The 13449-nt window shown below is 34.3% G+C and overlaps 1 long non-coding RNA gene across 1 annotated transcript; it reads left to right on the forward strand.

Annotated features, from left to right (window-relative positions):
- The first annotated feature begins 7558 nt into the window (after positions 1-7558).
- Positions 7559-8331, forward strand: LOC136812508 (uncharacterized). Its single transcript, XR_010847358.1, has 3 exons — positions 7559-7617; positions 7788-7959; positions 8230-8331. It is a non-coding gene; the product is annotated as an uncharacterized lncRNA (long non-coding RNA).
- The last annotated feature ends 5118 nt before the right edge of the window (positions 8332-13449 follow it).

Below are 13449 nucleotides of genomic sequence, written 5' to 3' on the forward strand. Positions count from 1 at the left end.
CTTTTTGTCTCAAAACGGACACTGCCCTGCCTTTCTAGATTATGGCCTGTGTATTGCTTCAATCCAATAGATCAAAATGTGTATATATGTGTTCTAAAGGCCCCACGGCGTGCCTGAACTCTGTAAATCGTTGTAATAATAAAAATAAAAATTAAAGGGATAAATCTGCTCTAGTAGCCTCAACAATTACAATTAAGAGAACATCTTCTTCAAATCTTACATTTGAAAAGGCTCTCGCTGAGTATATTTAACAATAATAACCCAATCAAAATGACTAAAATCTTTATACTCTGTTAGAAATATATAGCATTTAAAAAATTTGATTTGGTGTTAAGTTTATTCAAAGTTTAAAATGATATTTACCTGGATTATCTAAAAATCTTTTTACTGAAGAGTTGCCATCTCGAATCAAATTAACAAATTCATTGAGAGTGTCATTTTGATAATCAGAATCTTTAAGAACATTATTTTCCAGAGATAAAGTATTGGTTTCCAGTATGTGATCTATATAACAAAAACAAGAAGAAATATAATATAGAGACAAAAGTATAAGAAAAAATAATACTGTAGATACTGCTCAGTTGTACTGTCAACAGCCCTATCTTTTCACTTCGCTGCCTAACTTATTCCCTCTGCTTTTTTCCTCTAATATTCTGGTCCTCAATTGTTTACGGTTGTCATTTCATTTGTTATGGTTTTTGTTGCATGCTAGTTTCACTTCCGTTTTTAAAAGTATTTTTTTAAATTATAGGTTCGGTAAAGTACACTGGAAATGATAGGCATAGAAGTGAAAAGATAGGTTTTGCTGACGGTTATCATCTGACAACAAGTAAATGGCAGGGCTTTCCAACACTCTGACTCCTATCTTTCTGCTCAAACATACTAGTAAGAGTAAGCATAAGTAAGGGTCGGTTGGGTGACGGGACCCAAACAGTTTTTTACAAAGAATGGACTTTATCCCGTAAGATATGCATGCTCTAATGCTAATCCAATATGCTCTAAAATTCTGACATATATTGAACTTCCTAACTTGGACATGTGTTTGTAACTTGCACACCCGATGCCCCATAAAAAGGAAAGACAAGGTTCTTTTTCAATTTGTTGTTGTTTTATTCTTTTCGACCAGTAACTTCTTCAAGATGGCGTGTGTGCAAGTTATACAAACATAGTGTCCAAGTTATACAAAGTTGGACGGTAAACCTTTTTACCAAAATTATTTTGTTTTTGCTTTAAAGTTTTTATTCATGCATGCCTTGTGAATTTCAAGATGCAAAAATTACAAAACAGTAATCATAGCATCGCAAATTTAGAGCAAATAAGGAGTTGGTAGGAGACATCCATTCAAAATTGACTGAAACATGAAAGTGCTTCAGTAAAGTGACGTGAATGATTCATTAATATTATATTCAGGGCTGAACATATGTTTTCTTTATTGTGCCTCATTACATTATGTTTTCTCTTTACATTATGTTTTCTCTTTGAAACCATTGCACAATAAGGACATATGAAGTTATCTTGAATAGCTGGAATGGCAGATAGAGTCAGACATCTTTTCTTCCTCGCTGCCATGTTGAAATGAATTTTTAAAAGACATCAAATTCACATACAACCTTTGTGTTAATTTTTCTTTACCAACTAAAACACCTCGCGGACGTTACAGCTATTTATCTTTCTTGGCTAGGAAGTCCGCTGCGCATGAAAGCGCTCGAGAAGAAAATTTGACAGAGCGCCAACACGAGCATAAACAATAGCAAGAGGCGCCGTGATTGTATATATCTTTGGGCGCCACTTAGCCTGGAGGCCACTTAGGCTTTTTTGATAGACTGGATAACGCGATAACTGTCGTTATTAAATGTTGAAAGTACTTCATCAAATTAGCCTATCATTAGACTAGTAAACCACGTCGTTGTATTATTTCGCTACATGTTCACTGTCTTTCCAATCCGCCACTCTCCCGCGGCAATTTCTATTTTTTATAAGAACTCTTTATTAATATTATATATAAGCACCATTCCTGCGCTCCTGTGTCCAAGGAAAGACAGACGCTTGCTAGTCTAGCCTATCATAGGCTGATTATCCTATCAAAGACTGATTAGCCTATTTTATATAGGCTATTTAGCCGAAAATCGAGAAAAGATGTTGATATCTGACTGACTGCTTTACTGACTGTGCTATCTATCTCTATACTTACTGGATGGACTCGCGTCATATCATATCAACCCTATCAAGTCAAAAGAAAAAGCACTGACAGTGAAGACCCTGAGTGGGGACGAGCTTGGTCCCTCCCCTTTCTCACGCACGTGGTGTGAACTTGGCGACGGCGGCAAACTGCACCCGTTTCTTGTAATTTAGTGGTCTGCTCGGTCTTTTTATTCGTTATATGGTTTATTTATAACATCTTGCGATATAAATTTTTGTGAACTTTTGGCCCTGCCCTATTTAATTCGCAAGAATTATATTTAATTCGCAAGAATTAATCCCGTAAAACTTTTCAAATTCAATCTTTTTTCTTTAGTTCGTTAAGAACAGACTGCCATATCGAGCTGGAACGTGCCTTCAGAATAGATACTTTGAAGTCCCTCTTCGGTGGATGCTTTCGATGATTCGCAATAACGCACGACACGGGGCCGTATAGAGGAGAATAGAGAGATATAACACATGTGAAAATATGAATCTGATTGGTCTTTGTTGATATTAACACGATATATTATTTGCACCCTTCAAGTTATCGATTTATCTCAAAAGTACTTAATATACTTACCGGGCGCGCGGGCGGGAAATGTATACTTAAGACTAAGTTTTAGCATTTATTGGGTGACGAGGTTGGGGATATAATATTACGCCGTGGTGTTGGGCTGTGCGGTGATGATGATGAAAGATACAAACGCGATACTTGAAAATTTGATAAAAACTCAATAAAATTTAGAAAAAAAACATCAATTAAGAAACATGCTACTTCTTGAACGAGAGTTAGTCAGTTCAATATCATTTGTATTCAGTTCTCTACTCCAAATGGCGGAACGGGATCCACGAATACATAACGGAGACGATCTCAACAAGCTGAATGATATCTTTGATCAAATAAACAAAATCGATTCATGGAGACGTACACCACGTTCTTCAGCAAGCATCACGGCCAATCTTTTGTAGAATGTTTGGCATTCACGTCCCATACCTCCGTTTGTAGAAAACACTAATGCCTAATGGGGTGAAGATACCATTCTCGACACTGTTCGCACGTTCATTGTAATGTCTCTTTTTTCATTTTCGTTTCTTTGGAAGCACTTGCTGAGCTCCAAACCCCTCCAAAACCTTCGAGTGTTTAGGTCAAAGACCCTAATATCAAAAAATGCTCTTTGGTCAGGTGTCCAGAACCCAATTGCGCTAACGTCAAGTCGTGCTCCTTTGGACGGTTTTGTGCGTCAGTCCTTCGCCGTCAAGGGTGATTAGTCTCGGCTCGTTTCGTACGTTGACGCATACCTCATCCAAAAGTTTAGCAGTGATATCTCGTACCTCGTTATGTCTAAGAGTAACGTCTTGATTTCTTTGGATTTTCTCAGTTTTGATCGCTGCTTTAGTTTTTGTTTCATTGTCATTTGGCGGTGGTTGGAGGTTCAAGATTTGATTTTGAAGATTACGATTTCGATTACTACGTCAATTTTTGAAGAGTTCCCCATCTGAGAGGCATCAGCCAACGCCATGGTATAATCTGGCGCTATCCAAAATCGTCATAAGGCTGGTGATATGATAAACTGGGGGAACGGGGTTGAGTAATATTAATAAGTTAAAAATAAAAATATCTTTGCGTTTGCGGAAAGAACTTTTCGGCTCGGGAGATGATTAGTCTAGCAAGCTAGACGACTTATTTATGAAGGCTAAAAAACCTAACTGGCAAAAATAAAGCAAGGTCTGCTGATATAGTCGTCTACGTCTAGATACTTTTCGTGCAAAACAAATGTCTAGATATTTATTTTGACTACCTTCGACTATAAAAAATCATGTCATAAACGACTCCATGACTAGGAGATGATATGAGAGTAGAGAATGAATTTACATTTCGACTTTTTTCTTCAAATAAAGAAACCCCGTGTATTTTGTTTGGGCGAAAAAGTTGTTGATCTTGATGAAAGAAAAAACGGGCGTGCGCGCGCATGCTGTTATTTTTCGCGCACGGAGTAAAAAGAAATCCGGTTTTATACTTATTGGATAGAAGAGATCTGTCTCAGGTTTGTTAAATGCACCCACTATAAACAAAATTGCCGGCTTGTAAAAATCAATAAAGGTACAACCGTGTGTAATAATCGTAATAATGCATTGTGGGTAGCTCCAAGGTCGCACGGAAACTTTTTTCTCTCTCTATTCTTAAAATCGCCTCGTGGGTCAAACGTCATCTCAGAGTTATCATTATACAGTCATAGCATATTTTGGAATTTTTGTATTGTTTATATCTCATTGTCTATCGTCTTAAAATAAATCATGTTTGCTGTCATCAATTGGAAGGATGGAAGTTCAACACACGAAAAGTTGGATACACTGATTGGGGAAGAGAAAAACGTGGGGTCAGAGGTGACGAAGCAGTTTAATTGTACACTATCAACAGGAACCATTGAAAGTCTCCATGGTCAGTATAATAATTATTCCTGTCATTTTTGTGCGCGTCTTTGTTTTTTTATGGGTACTGCTTTTTCTTGTTAGTGTGTTTTGGCACAGTGGCGTACAGGGTGTTTTCATTGCTATAGTTTCTATCAGCGTAAAGAAATTATTCACCTCAGAGCCCAGTGTCAAAATACTCCATACTGTAAACAATTGTTTTTCGGCTTTTGTTCCGCTCTGTTTACATTTTTCCGCTCGTCGCCGCTTGCTCAACCATTTTTGAAGATATTTGTGATTGCCGCCTCAACATGTATAGAAAAACTCAATGCCATATGGTACAGTGCTTGGTGCAATAAGGCTTTTTTGGGAAAATTACCTCTGCGCAAGATTTCATGGAATATCCACACTGGATTGCACTTGCTTCTATATAAGCTAAGTGATGTGTGACTCTTGTTTCATTCAAATTTGTTAGGATGAGATCACAAATAAATTGTGTGTTCCAGTCATATCTGACGGACTCACTTTTTATCTGCAAAAATACACTAAAAGTTAAAATTCGGTGGCGTGTTCTCTTTATCTTTTACTTTAAGGAAAGGAAACTTTCGCGGGAAGAATCCATTTTGTATCCATAATAAAAAAAGCTATACCTTTTTTACTAACATCAAAATTTTTGTCTGATAAATGCCAAAATTTGAATAATGTTTAAAATGATAAAAATTGAAAAATTATTGCTTGATTTGAAATAACTTTACAAATAATGTTTCTTTTCAGCAAAAAAGAAGCTAGCCTTGGAAAGATACCATCAACTGGTTGGCAAAACAGATGTTTTCCTTGACCTTGTCAAAACTGGTGAAAAACGGTCTCGTGTAAAAAACAAGAAATTTGAAGATGAAGGTAAATGTTTTAAATTTTTTCTGAGAATTGTGTACTTTTGTTTTGTCATTTCTTTGATCTTACCGGCAACTTGCTATAATTCCTCCACACATGGAAACCCCTTTCAGCATGCAAAACTTTTGTAGTGTGACCCCATCTAATTCACATTTGTACAAAACAGATTAGATCAATATTGTATATATTATACATCAATTTTTAAATTTTTAGATGAAGCAGAAGAACAAGAAGAGATAAAGGTATGGGGACAATCACGCTTATTACTTTATATTTTGGGGTGCATATACAAGCATGGATTATGGCACAAAAATACTTTTAGAATTATCCCTTTTTTTAATTTATCATTTTTATCTTATTTTTTTGTATAACTTTTTCAGTTTTTATAGTTTCCCCATTGTATTAGAGAAATCTATTTTTTGTAGGGGTTATCCTGCTGCGTTACAGCAAAAAATATATTCAATTCAATATTATTCTATCATTCCAATTACTAGAGAATGTATATGTCATTAAAAGTTTTTATATTTCTAGACAGCAGCAGCAGTAGTTTCAAAGAAAAAGACGAAGAAAACCCCACTTGAAAAAAAAGATGAAGAACTTGAAAAGAAAGAGAAGGATGTTGGAAAGAAAAAGAAAGTTGTTGAAAAGAAAAAGGAAAGTGATGATGTCAAGGCTAAGAAGCTTGAGGTAAATGTTGAAAAGAATATTTTATTCTTTTAAAAATGTCTTTTTAGTCCCCACACAGCTGCAATTAAATATTGAATTTTATTAAATTTTTTTAAACTCAATTTTAACTTAAAATTGCGATTTAGATGAAAAAGGCTACAACAGAAGCGTCAAAGAGTTTTGGAGATGAATTGTTGAAAATGGTTTGTATAATTTCTACATATGGTTTTGAAAATAACCTCCAGCTTTTAAATTTTACCTGGTTAAATCTTGTGATACTTATTTTTGGGAATTTTGGCCCTGTTGCGCTAAAATTAATTTTAAAATGAATTGATTTTTCAAAAACAAAAATTGTATCTTGTAATTTTTTCTAATTTTAGGCAACTGCAAAGATCATGATGCAAGCAGCAGATAAAGAAAGTAAGAATAAAAGCATCATAGCTTTAAGTTGATTGACTTTGTGTGACAGTTCACCAATTTCTATCTAATAAACTATTCTTTCAATCTTTTATTTTGAGTCGCCAATATTGAATTTTTGCCAACATATTGTAGCAAATCTCATCTGCAAGCAGCTACTGCCATAATATATGTTGGTTAAATTATTGGCTTAAAATTTGATACATTTTTATACTCAGTATTCAGTCTTGCGAATCATCTTAAATATATATTATAACAATTTTTCCTTTATTTTTGTTAATTTTTCAGATCATGAACCTGCTACTCAAAAAACAGATTTTGAAATTACTAAGTCTCTGCCAACTCCTGCGTTAGCAATGAAAAATACAAATATTTCAAATGATCCACAGCAGTCAACCCCACCATCTTTTTCGGTACGATCAGCCCCACCACTTGTGTCGACACCGATTGCGCAGTCAACCCCCCATCAATTTCGGTACGATCAGCCCCACCACCTGTATCGACACCGATTGCATCGCCAGCTGGAACAACCTATTACAATTTGTTGACCCCTGTGCCTGCCAAGACGTCATCTAACTATGTGGGGTCTGCATTTTCAGACTCAATGAAATTGATGTACCAATGCCCGTCGACTTCTTACATGGACGAGTTGAAGCATGTGGGCAGTGTGGAAGAAGAAACGGCAAAGGAGCACAATAATTTGAACGAGCGTATAGAAAAGATGTCAACAGAAATCGCAGAATTGAAAAAAAATCAGAAAAACCTTCATGATATAATCCAAATGCTGATAAAAAATCAAGTATGACTTAGACAATTTTCAATCTTAGTTTTGTCCTCAACAAGTTTTACTAATAAAATGTTAATTACAATTCTTTTGAAGAACTTAAATTCAATCAACTAAATGTCCAATTAGCTATCAAATTGATCCAGTCTATTGATCAGACTCTCCAAGGTCCCACACATTGATTTATTATCTCACATGTTTAGAATCCGGAACAACTCAACACCACTAATGATGACATACCGTCTGATTTTCTGACCAATGAAGAAATGGTAATATAACTATAAAGCCCTAACCCTAAAAAGTTTTTGTTGAGCGGTGAGATTATTTTTTTGATTCAACCGGCCATAACCAACTTTGATCAAGTAATATTAATAATATTATAGCAATCACTTTAACAATATTGTTTATTTTCTAATTTTTAAATTTATTCATTTTTCAGAGAACTCTGAAAGACTTGGTGAAAGACAATTGGGAGTCCAATTTACACGGAATAATGGCGTTATGCTTCTCCAAAGAAGATCTACAAACCTGCTCTGTAAAAGGGAAAAAAACAAGAAAAGATATTGGTCAGAAGCCATCATTGCCTGGAAACAAGGTGGAACTTGTGTACAGTACGTTTCTATCAGACTTTTTGTCTTAAGATATTATGTTCTATTCCGTTCCATTGTTTAGTTTATCAGATATAAAATGAACTAGGCTATGAAAATTACCTTCAATGTTTTTTATTTCTTTAAGAAAGAAAAAAGACCTTATTGCCAGTTTTTATTAAAAGATGATTTATATAATGGTTGTGTAGTTCAACTGAAACAATTTTTAAGGGACACTCCTGTATGAGTATAATAAATTCATATTTTTCATTTCATTTCTTTCTCTATTTATAGAAACAATTCGGAGGTATCATGGGGATCTCGCTGCTGGCACAAAAGGGAAGCACGAAACACTTATTAACAACAAAATGAGAGAGCAACTTAAACAGTTTCGCAAAGAAAATGATTGATTTTAAGTTTTTTATTTATTTTTAAGTTTTAACTGATTCACCATTGAACTTGAGCTTGAGCTTATTACCTATACTATTAAAAAGTCCAAACCTGTTTTAGAAAGATTCGCTTTCTGTTAGCAGCAGGTTCTCATTTGAAATTTGAAATCTGAGATATAGGATCGATTTGTCTAAAGTAGATAGCTTTACTTAAGTTGGTTTGTTTTTAGCTTTTTCATTTATTTATAATAGTTTATAAAAAAAAAATTTAACATTTATATTTTATAACTGATCTGAAAGTTTGTGTATATAGTTTTTAACATTCATTTAGCGATATTTAATTTTATATAAATCTAACTAATCAGAGTTCGTGTAAATATTTTTTAACAATCATTTTGCAAAATATCTGCTTTACACTTTCATTTATGTTTTAATCTTACTTGGACCATTTTAGATTTGTAACTCTCATTTTAGAAGCACAATCCCACAACAACATAACCACAAAACAAACTTAGGTCAAATTATATTTTGATTTATTTATTTTTTTGCTTTAATGGTTACATTTTATTATCGTTTCAGCAATAATATTAAAAAAACAAAACTTATGGCATTGATAAATGGATTTAAAAGTTGATGTAAAGTGGAACAAGATGGGAATTGACTAGTACAAGCAACTTTTGAGACGTAAAACAGGTTTGTTTTTAATGCTTGGTATAAATTTTCAACTTTTCTTTTCCCTGTCTTAAATTTGGCTAAATTACAATAAAGTGCTTATGATAAAGCAAATGGCATATGCTGCTGTTACATCTTACATATTTGCTCTGTAATAAAATTGGAATTTCATACTTACAAGAAGAAGGCAAGAATAAAAGCAGATAGAAATAGTTTTGCAAAATAGAACAATGTTTTCTTAAAGCCGGGTCATGCTATAGCTATGTTGTATTCTTATGCTAATGAGAGAATGTGCCAATAAAAAGTTTCTTTTCTATGTATATGATTTCCTAGGTTTTTTCTGTTTTTTTTTTTCAGTTTCTTTATCAGTTCCAACTTTTTACATCCCAGGAATTCACCAGTATTTTCCTGGTTTTTAGCAATTTTTTTATCAGTACCAACTTTTTACATCCCAGGAATTCACCAGTATTTTCCTGGTTGTTAGCAATTTTTTTATCAGTTCCAACTTTTTACATCCCAGGAATTCACCAGTATTTTCCTGGTATTTAGCAATTTCTTTTATCAGTTCCAACTTGTTTACATCCCAGGAATTCACCAGTATTTTCCTGGTTTTTAGCAATTTCTTTTATCAATTCCAACTTTTTTACATCCCAGGAATTCACCAGTTTTTTCCTGGTTTTTAGCAATTTTTTTTTCCATTCTGTAACCTGGTTTCCTCCTGGTATTTTACCAGTTTTGTTTCACTGGCTTTTCCCGGTTATTTTACTCCCTGGCTTTTTCTAAAAAACTGGGAATTTTCACCTGGCTTTAAACCAGGACTTTGCCAGGATTTTCCCAGCTTCTATTTCCAGGGTTTCTTTCGGGACTGACGATAGCAATATCTTTTCTTCTTCAAGGTACGTTGAATATCATTGACATTTAGGTGTGTTAGGCCTGTCGCCTGATGAACATGCTTAGCCATAAACGAAGCCCGCCATTTGCGCAATCTTAACAAAGTCCGAATGATACTGCGCTCTTCTCTCTGGTGTACTTTACAAGGTCTTCCGTGATTAAATTTTCTTCTGTCAACTGCATCTCTGGTGGCAGTGGCATGTCGATAGATTGTTTGTTCTGTGTGAAAGCGAACATTTTTTATCAGCTCTGGGCACGAGATGCCACACTGCTGGTGAAGCGTCCGCAACAAAATGGATTGGGCCAGATCAACTTTTTTATACCTCTTCTTCTTTACGGTCATTTTATTTTTGTTTTTGTTTTTATTTTTATTTGTTTTCATTTTTATTCTCTAAAGAAACAAAAGTAAATGGATGTTATATCAATTTATCTTAGTACGAAAAACTTATATATTATATATTATATCAGTATTTAGGTGAAAAACGTACAGATGCAAGACAAGACAAACTTTCCTTTTGTTTACATTTAGGTTTAGAGGTATATCAGCAAAGTGTCGGCTAAACACACCGTAGGCATCTCAAAAGTTTTGAGTTTTCAAAAACATTATGATCCGTTTCCACAGTTTGTTTTCATTATATAAACTGCCTGCCAATGCTCCGTAGACTTTTTTTAAACTGAAAAATCATACCTCACGACAAGCCGTGTTTGATTTTTTTTTTGTTTACATGTTTCTCGGGCAAGTTAAGGCCTGTGCAAAAAATTAACGAATCAAATAATGCGCGACGGCCAGTTATTCCACCCCCTTTTCGGGAAAAGTTTTGGTTTTTCTCACTCGTCATATTAATGCCTTTTCAAAAAGTCCTGGGCCAAAAATTGTGTTTCAGCCATTTTGGTCCGCAAAAATTTAAACTGCTAATAACTCCTGGAATATTTATCCAAATGAGCTCAAATTTGGTACAAAGGTAGGGTTTATAAATATCTCTCGTTTCCAAAAAAAAAAAATCGATGTCGTCAGCAAAAATCACCAATTTTCTTTTTTCCTCAAAAAATGCTGACGTCATCAATTTTCAGGAAAAATTTTTTGGAAATGAAAGATATTCATGAACGCTACCTATGTACAAAATTTGAGCTCATTTCGATAAAAATTTCAGGAATTATTGGCATTTTAAATTTTGACGTCAAAAATATCCATCATTTCATAGGGAGCGTCTCCAAATATTGTTTCAATTTTTTCGTTTCAAATTGTTTCATGAAACGAATTAAAACGAAGCTCAAACGAAAGTCAAACGAAGCTCAAACGAAATGGATAATTAGTTCTAATTTAGAGATAATTATCTAATATTATCTCTAACTTTTATCTATTTCGTTTCATTTCGTTTAAGGAACTCAAAATTTTCTCACTTAAAATTTTGTGAAACGGATAGGATAGGGAGTTCATGTTTAATTTCACATATACACGCTTTTTTAGGAATATATCATATAAGAATATTCATGATGAAATTGGTCAGAGAATTAGGAATATCCATGATGAAATAAAAAAACACCATTTTAATAAAAAAGCGTGTAGTTCCTCCAAATTTAGACCCTTAAGGGCGAGTAAAAGAAGGAGTTGAAGTTTATCATAATCTTTAAAGTTTAACAGATTAAAATCTAACAGGAAGATCCTATACTTATCATACTGTCGTGTAAGCTGAAAAATTTAGTCATAGGGAGCCGAGCGCCAAAAAATCAAATAACACTCGGAACTATTTTAAACAATCAGAGATTATTTATTAGGTCTAAAAGAGGTTACTAAACCGTTTACTTGCCTCTCTGAACATCTTCCGGCTGACTCGGCATAAAAATGTTTTTTAATGGAAGTACTTAGGGTAAACACATAATTAATTACTCAGTTGATTTCGCAAAAAGGTGTACTATCTTATACAATAATTTTTTATACATTTTAAAGTTATACGGGATGCATGAAAAAATATTTACAGGTAAGCAAAAAAAAATTATAAGTTTTAAATATCAAGATACATATCAAGCTTAAAAGTTCGTGACTATTAATTCTTGGACTTCACTGCATGTTTATATGATCTACATTTCGAGTTTACCAACTCATTCAGTTCACCTTCCTCATATTGATCATATTCATATTTAAACTTTCTTCGCGCATTTACTAAGATTTGCCCCATTCGATTCGGTGATAGAGTTGTAGTCTCAAATTCTTCATCTCGATATTTTCGTTTTCTGGACAGAGAAGGCATTCGTCCATTTAAAAGTTCATCGTCGGAAAAAAGTCTAGCTACTTCTGACTTTATGTAAGTTGCACACTTACTCTTTGGCTTGCGTGGTTTACGTTTCTTGGTAGGTGTCTTTTCGTGACCGTTTCCAGGTGGCGGTTTTTGGAAAGTATCGTGGTGGATAGCTGAATAATGAGCCATTGTGGGCTGTCCGTCAGGAGATATAAATTGATATCCACCAGGAATAGGAGTAGAGACAGTACTCGAATGTTTTGTGATGATCGGAGAATCTGTTAAGAGAGATCGTTCTGAGCCATCTATCAAGTCTTCGTTCTCGAAAATTCTTGTATCTGTTTGATTGACAAGTTGTAGTTCATTTGTCGACGCTTCCAGAGAGGTTGAGCTGGGATAAATTTGTATATTTGTTTGGTTTTTGGATATTGATGGTACTATTTCTGAAATATCTGGATAGTCTGGCGATTCGATAGGCGTTTCTAGAAGCTGTTTGAATGAGAGACCTTGTTTCGCTTTGGGTTGAACTTTACGATGCTCAAAAGAGTTTTTGCGTTTTGTCGTTAGAGCTGTCAGCCGGGCATCCATGGATCTCATGTTAGTCTTTATATCTTTGAGCTCTGCCATTAGAGTTTCTCTCAATCCTCCTACCATTTCGGCAAAGAACGATTCGATTGTATAACTCTCCTGAGCATTTTCTGTCTGGGTCGACATCTCTTTAGTGGAGCCTTCTTCTGGCAGTAAATTTTTCTCTTTATTTGGTTTGGTTTGTTTGACATATCGTTCAGTGATGTTTTTTCATTCAACTGATGCTTTGGTGCAGATGTCATAAAGGTCTTTTGAATGGAGAAGATGACACCGTTCTCATTGTGATTTTTCGGTGTATCGGTGTCACTTTCGTTAGCTTCGATGTCATAGTTGCTGTTATTTTCGCTAATTTCTTTTTCATCATCTTCCTCATCTTCGGTTTCGGACACTATCTTTGACTCGATGATATGCTCGTACAATACAGTTGATCCGATGTTTGTTGTAACCTTTCAAAAAAATGCACACTTTTTTTAATAAGAAGAATAGTCTTAGATAAGAATATCAGGGTGAGAATCAACCAAATCGTAAGAATACCTTAAGAATATCTCTAGGGTGGTATTAAGGGTGATTATATTTTAAGGTTTTAAAATGTACGGACTGCCAAATTTTTAGAACGAAACTGCATTTGCTTAAAAAAGTGAATTATTCATACCTCACATTTGAATGGATCATTTGTTAAAATGCACGAGATTTGATTATTGCTATTGATGTCAATGATTTGATCTCCTGATTGCAAG

This window comes from Clytia hemisphaerica, unplaced genomic scaffold, assembly GCF_902728285.1.
Source record: "Clytia hemisphaerica strain Z4C2 unplaced genomic scaffold, Clytia hemisphaerica genome assembly, whole genome shotgun sequence".
In the NCBI taxonomy this organism is placed as follows: Eukaryota; Metazoa; Cnidaria; class Hydrozoa; order Leptothecata; family Clytiidae; genus Clytia; species Clytia hemisphaerica.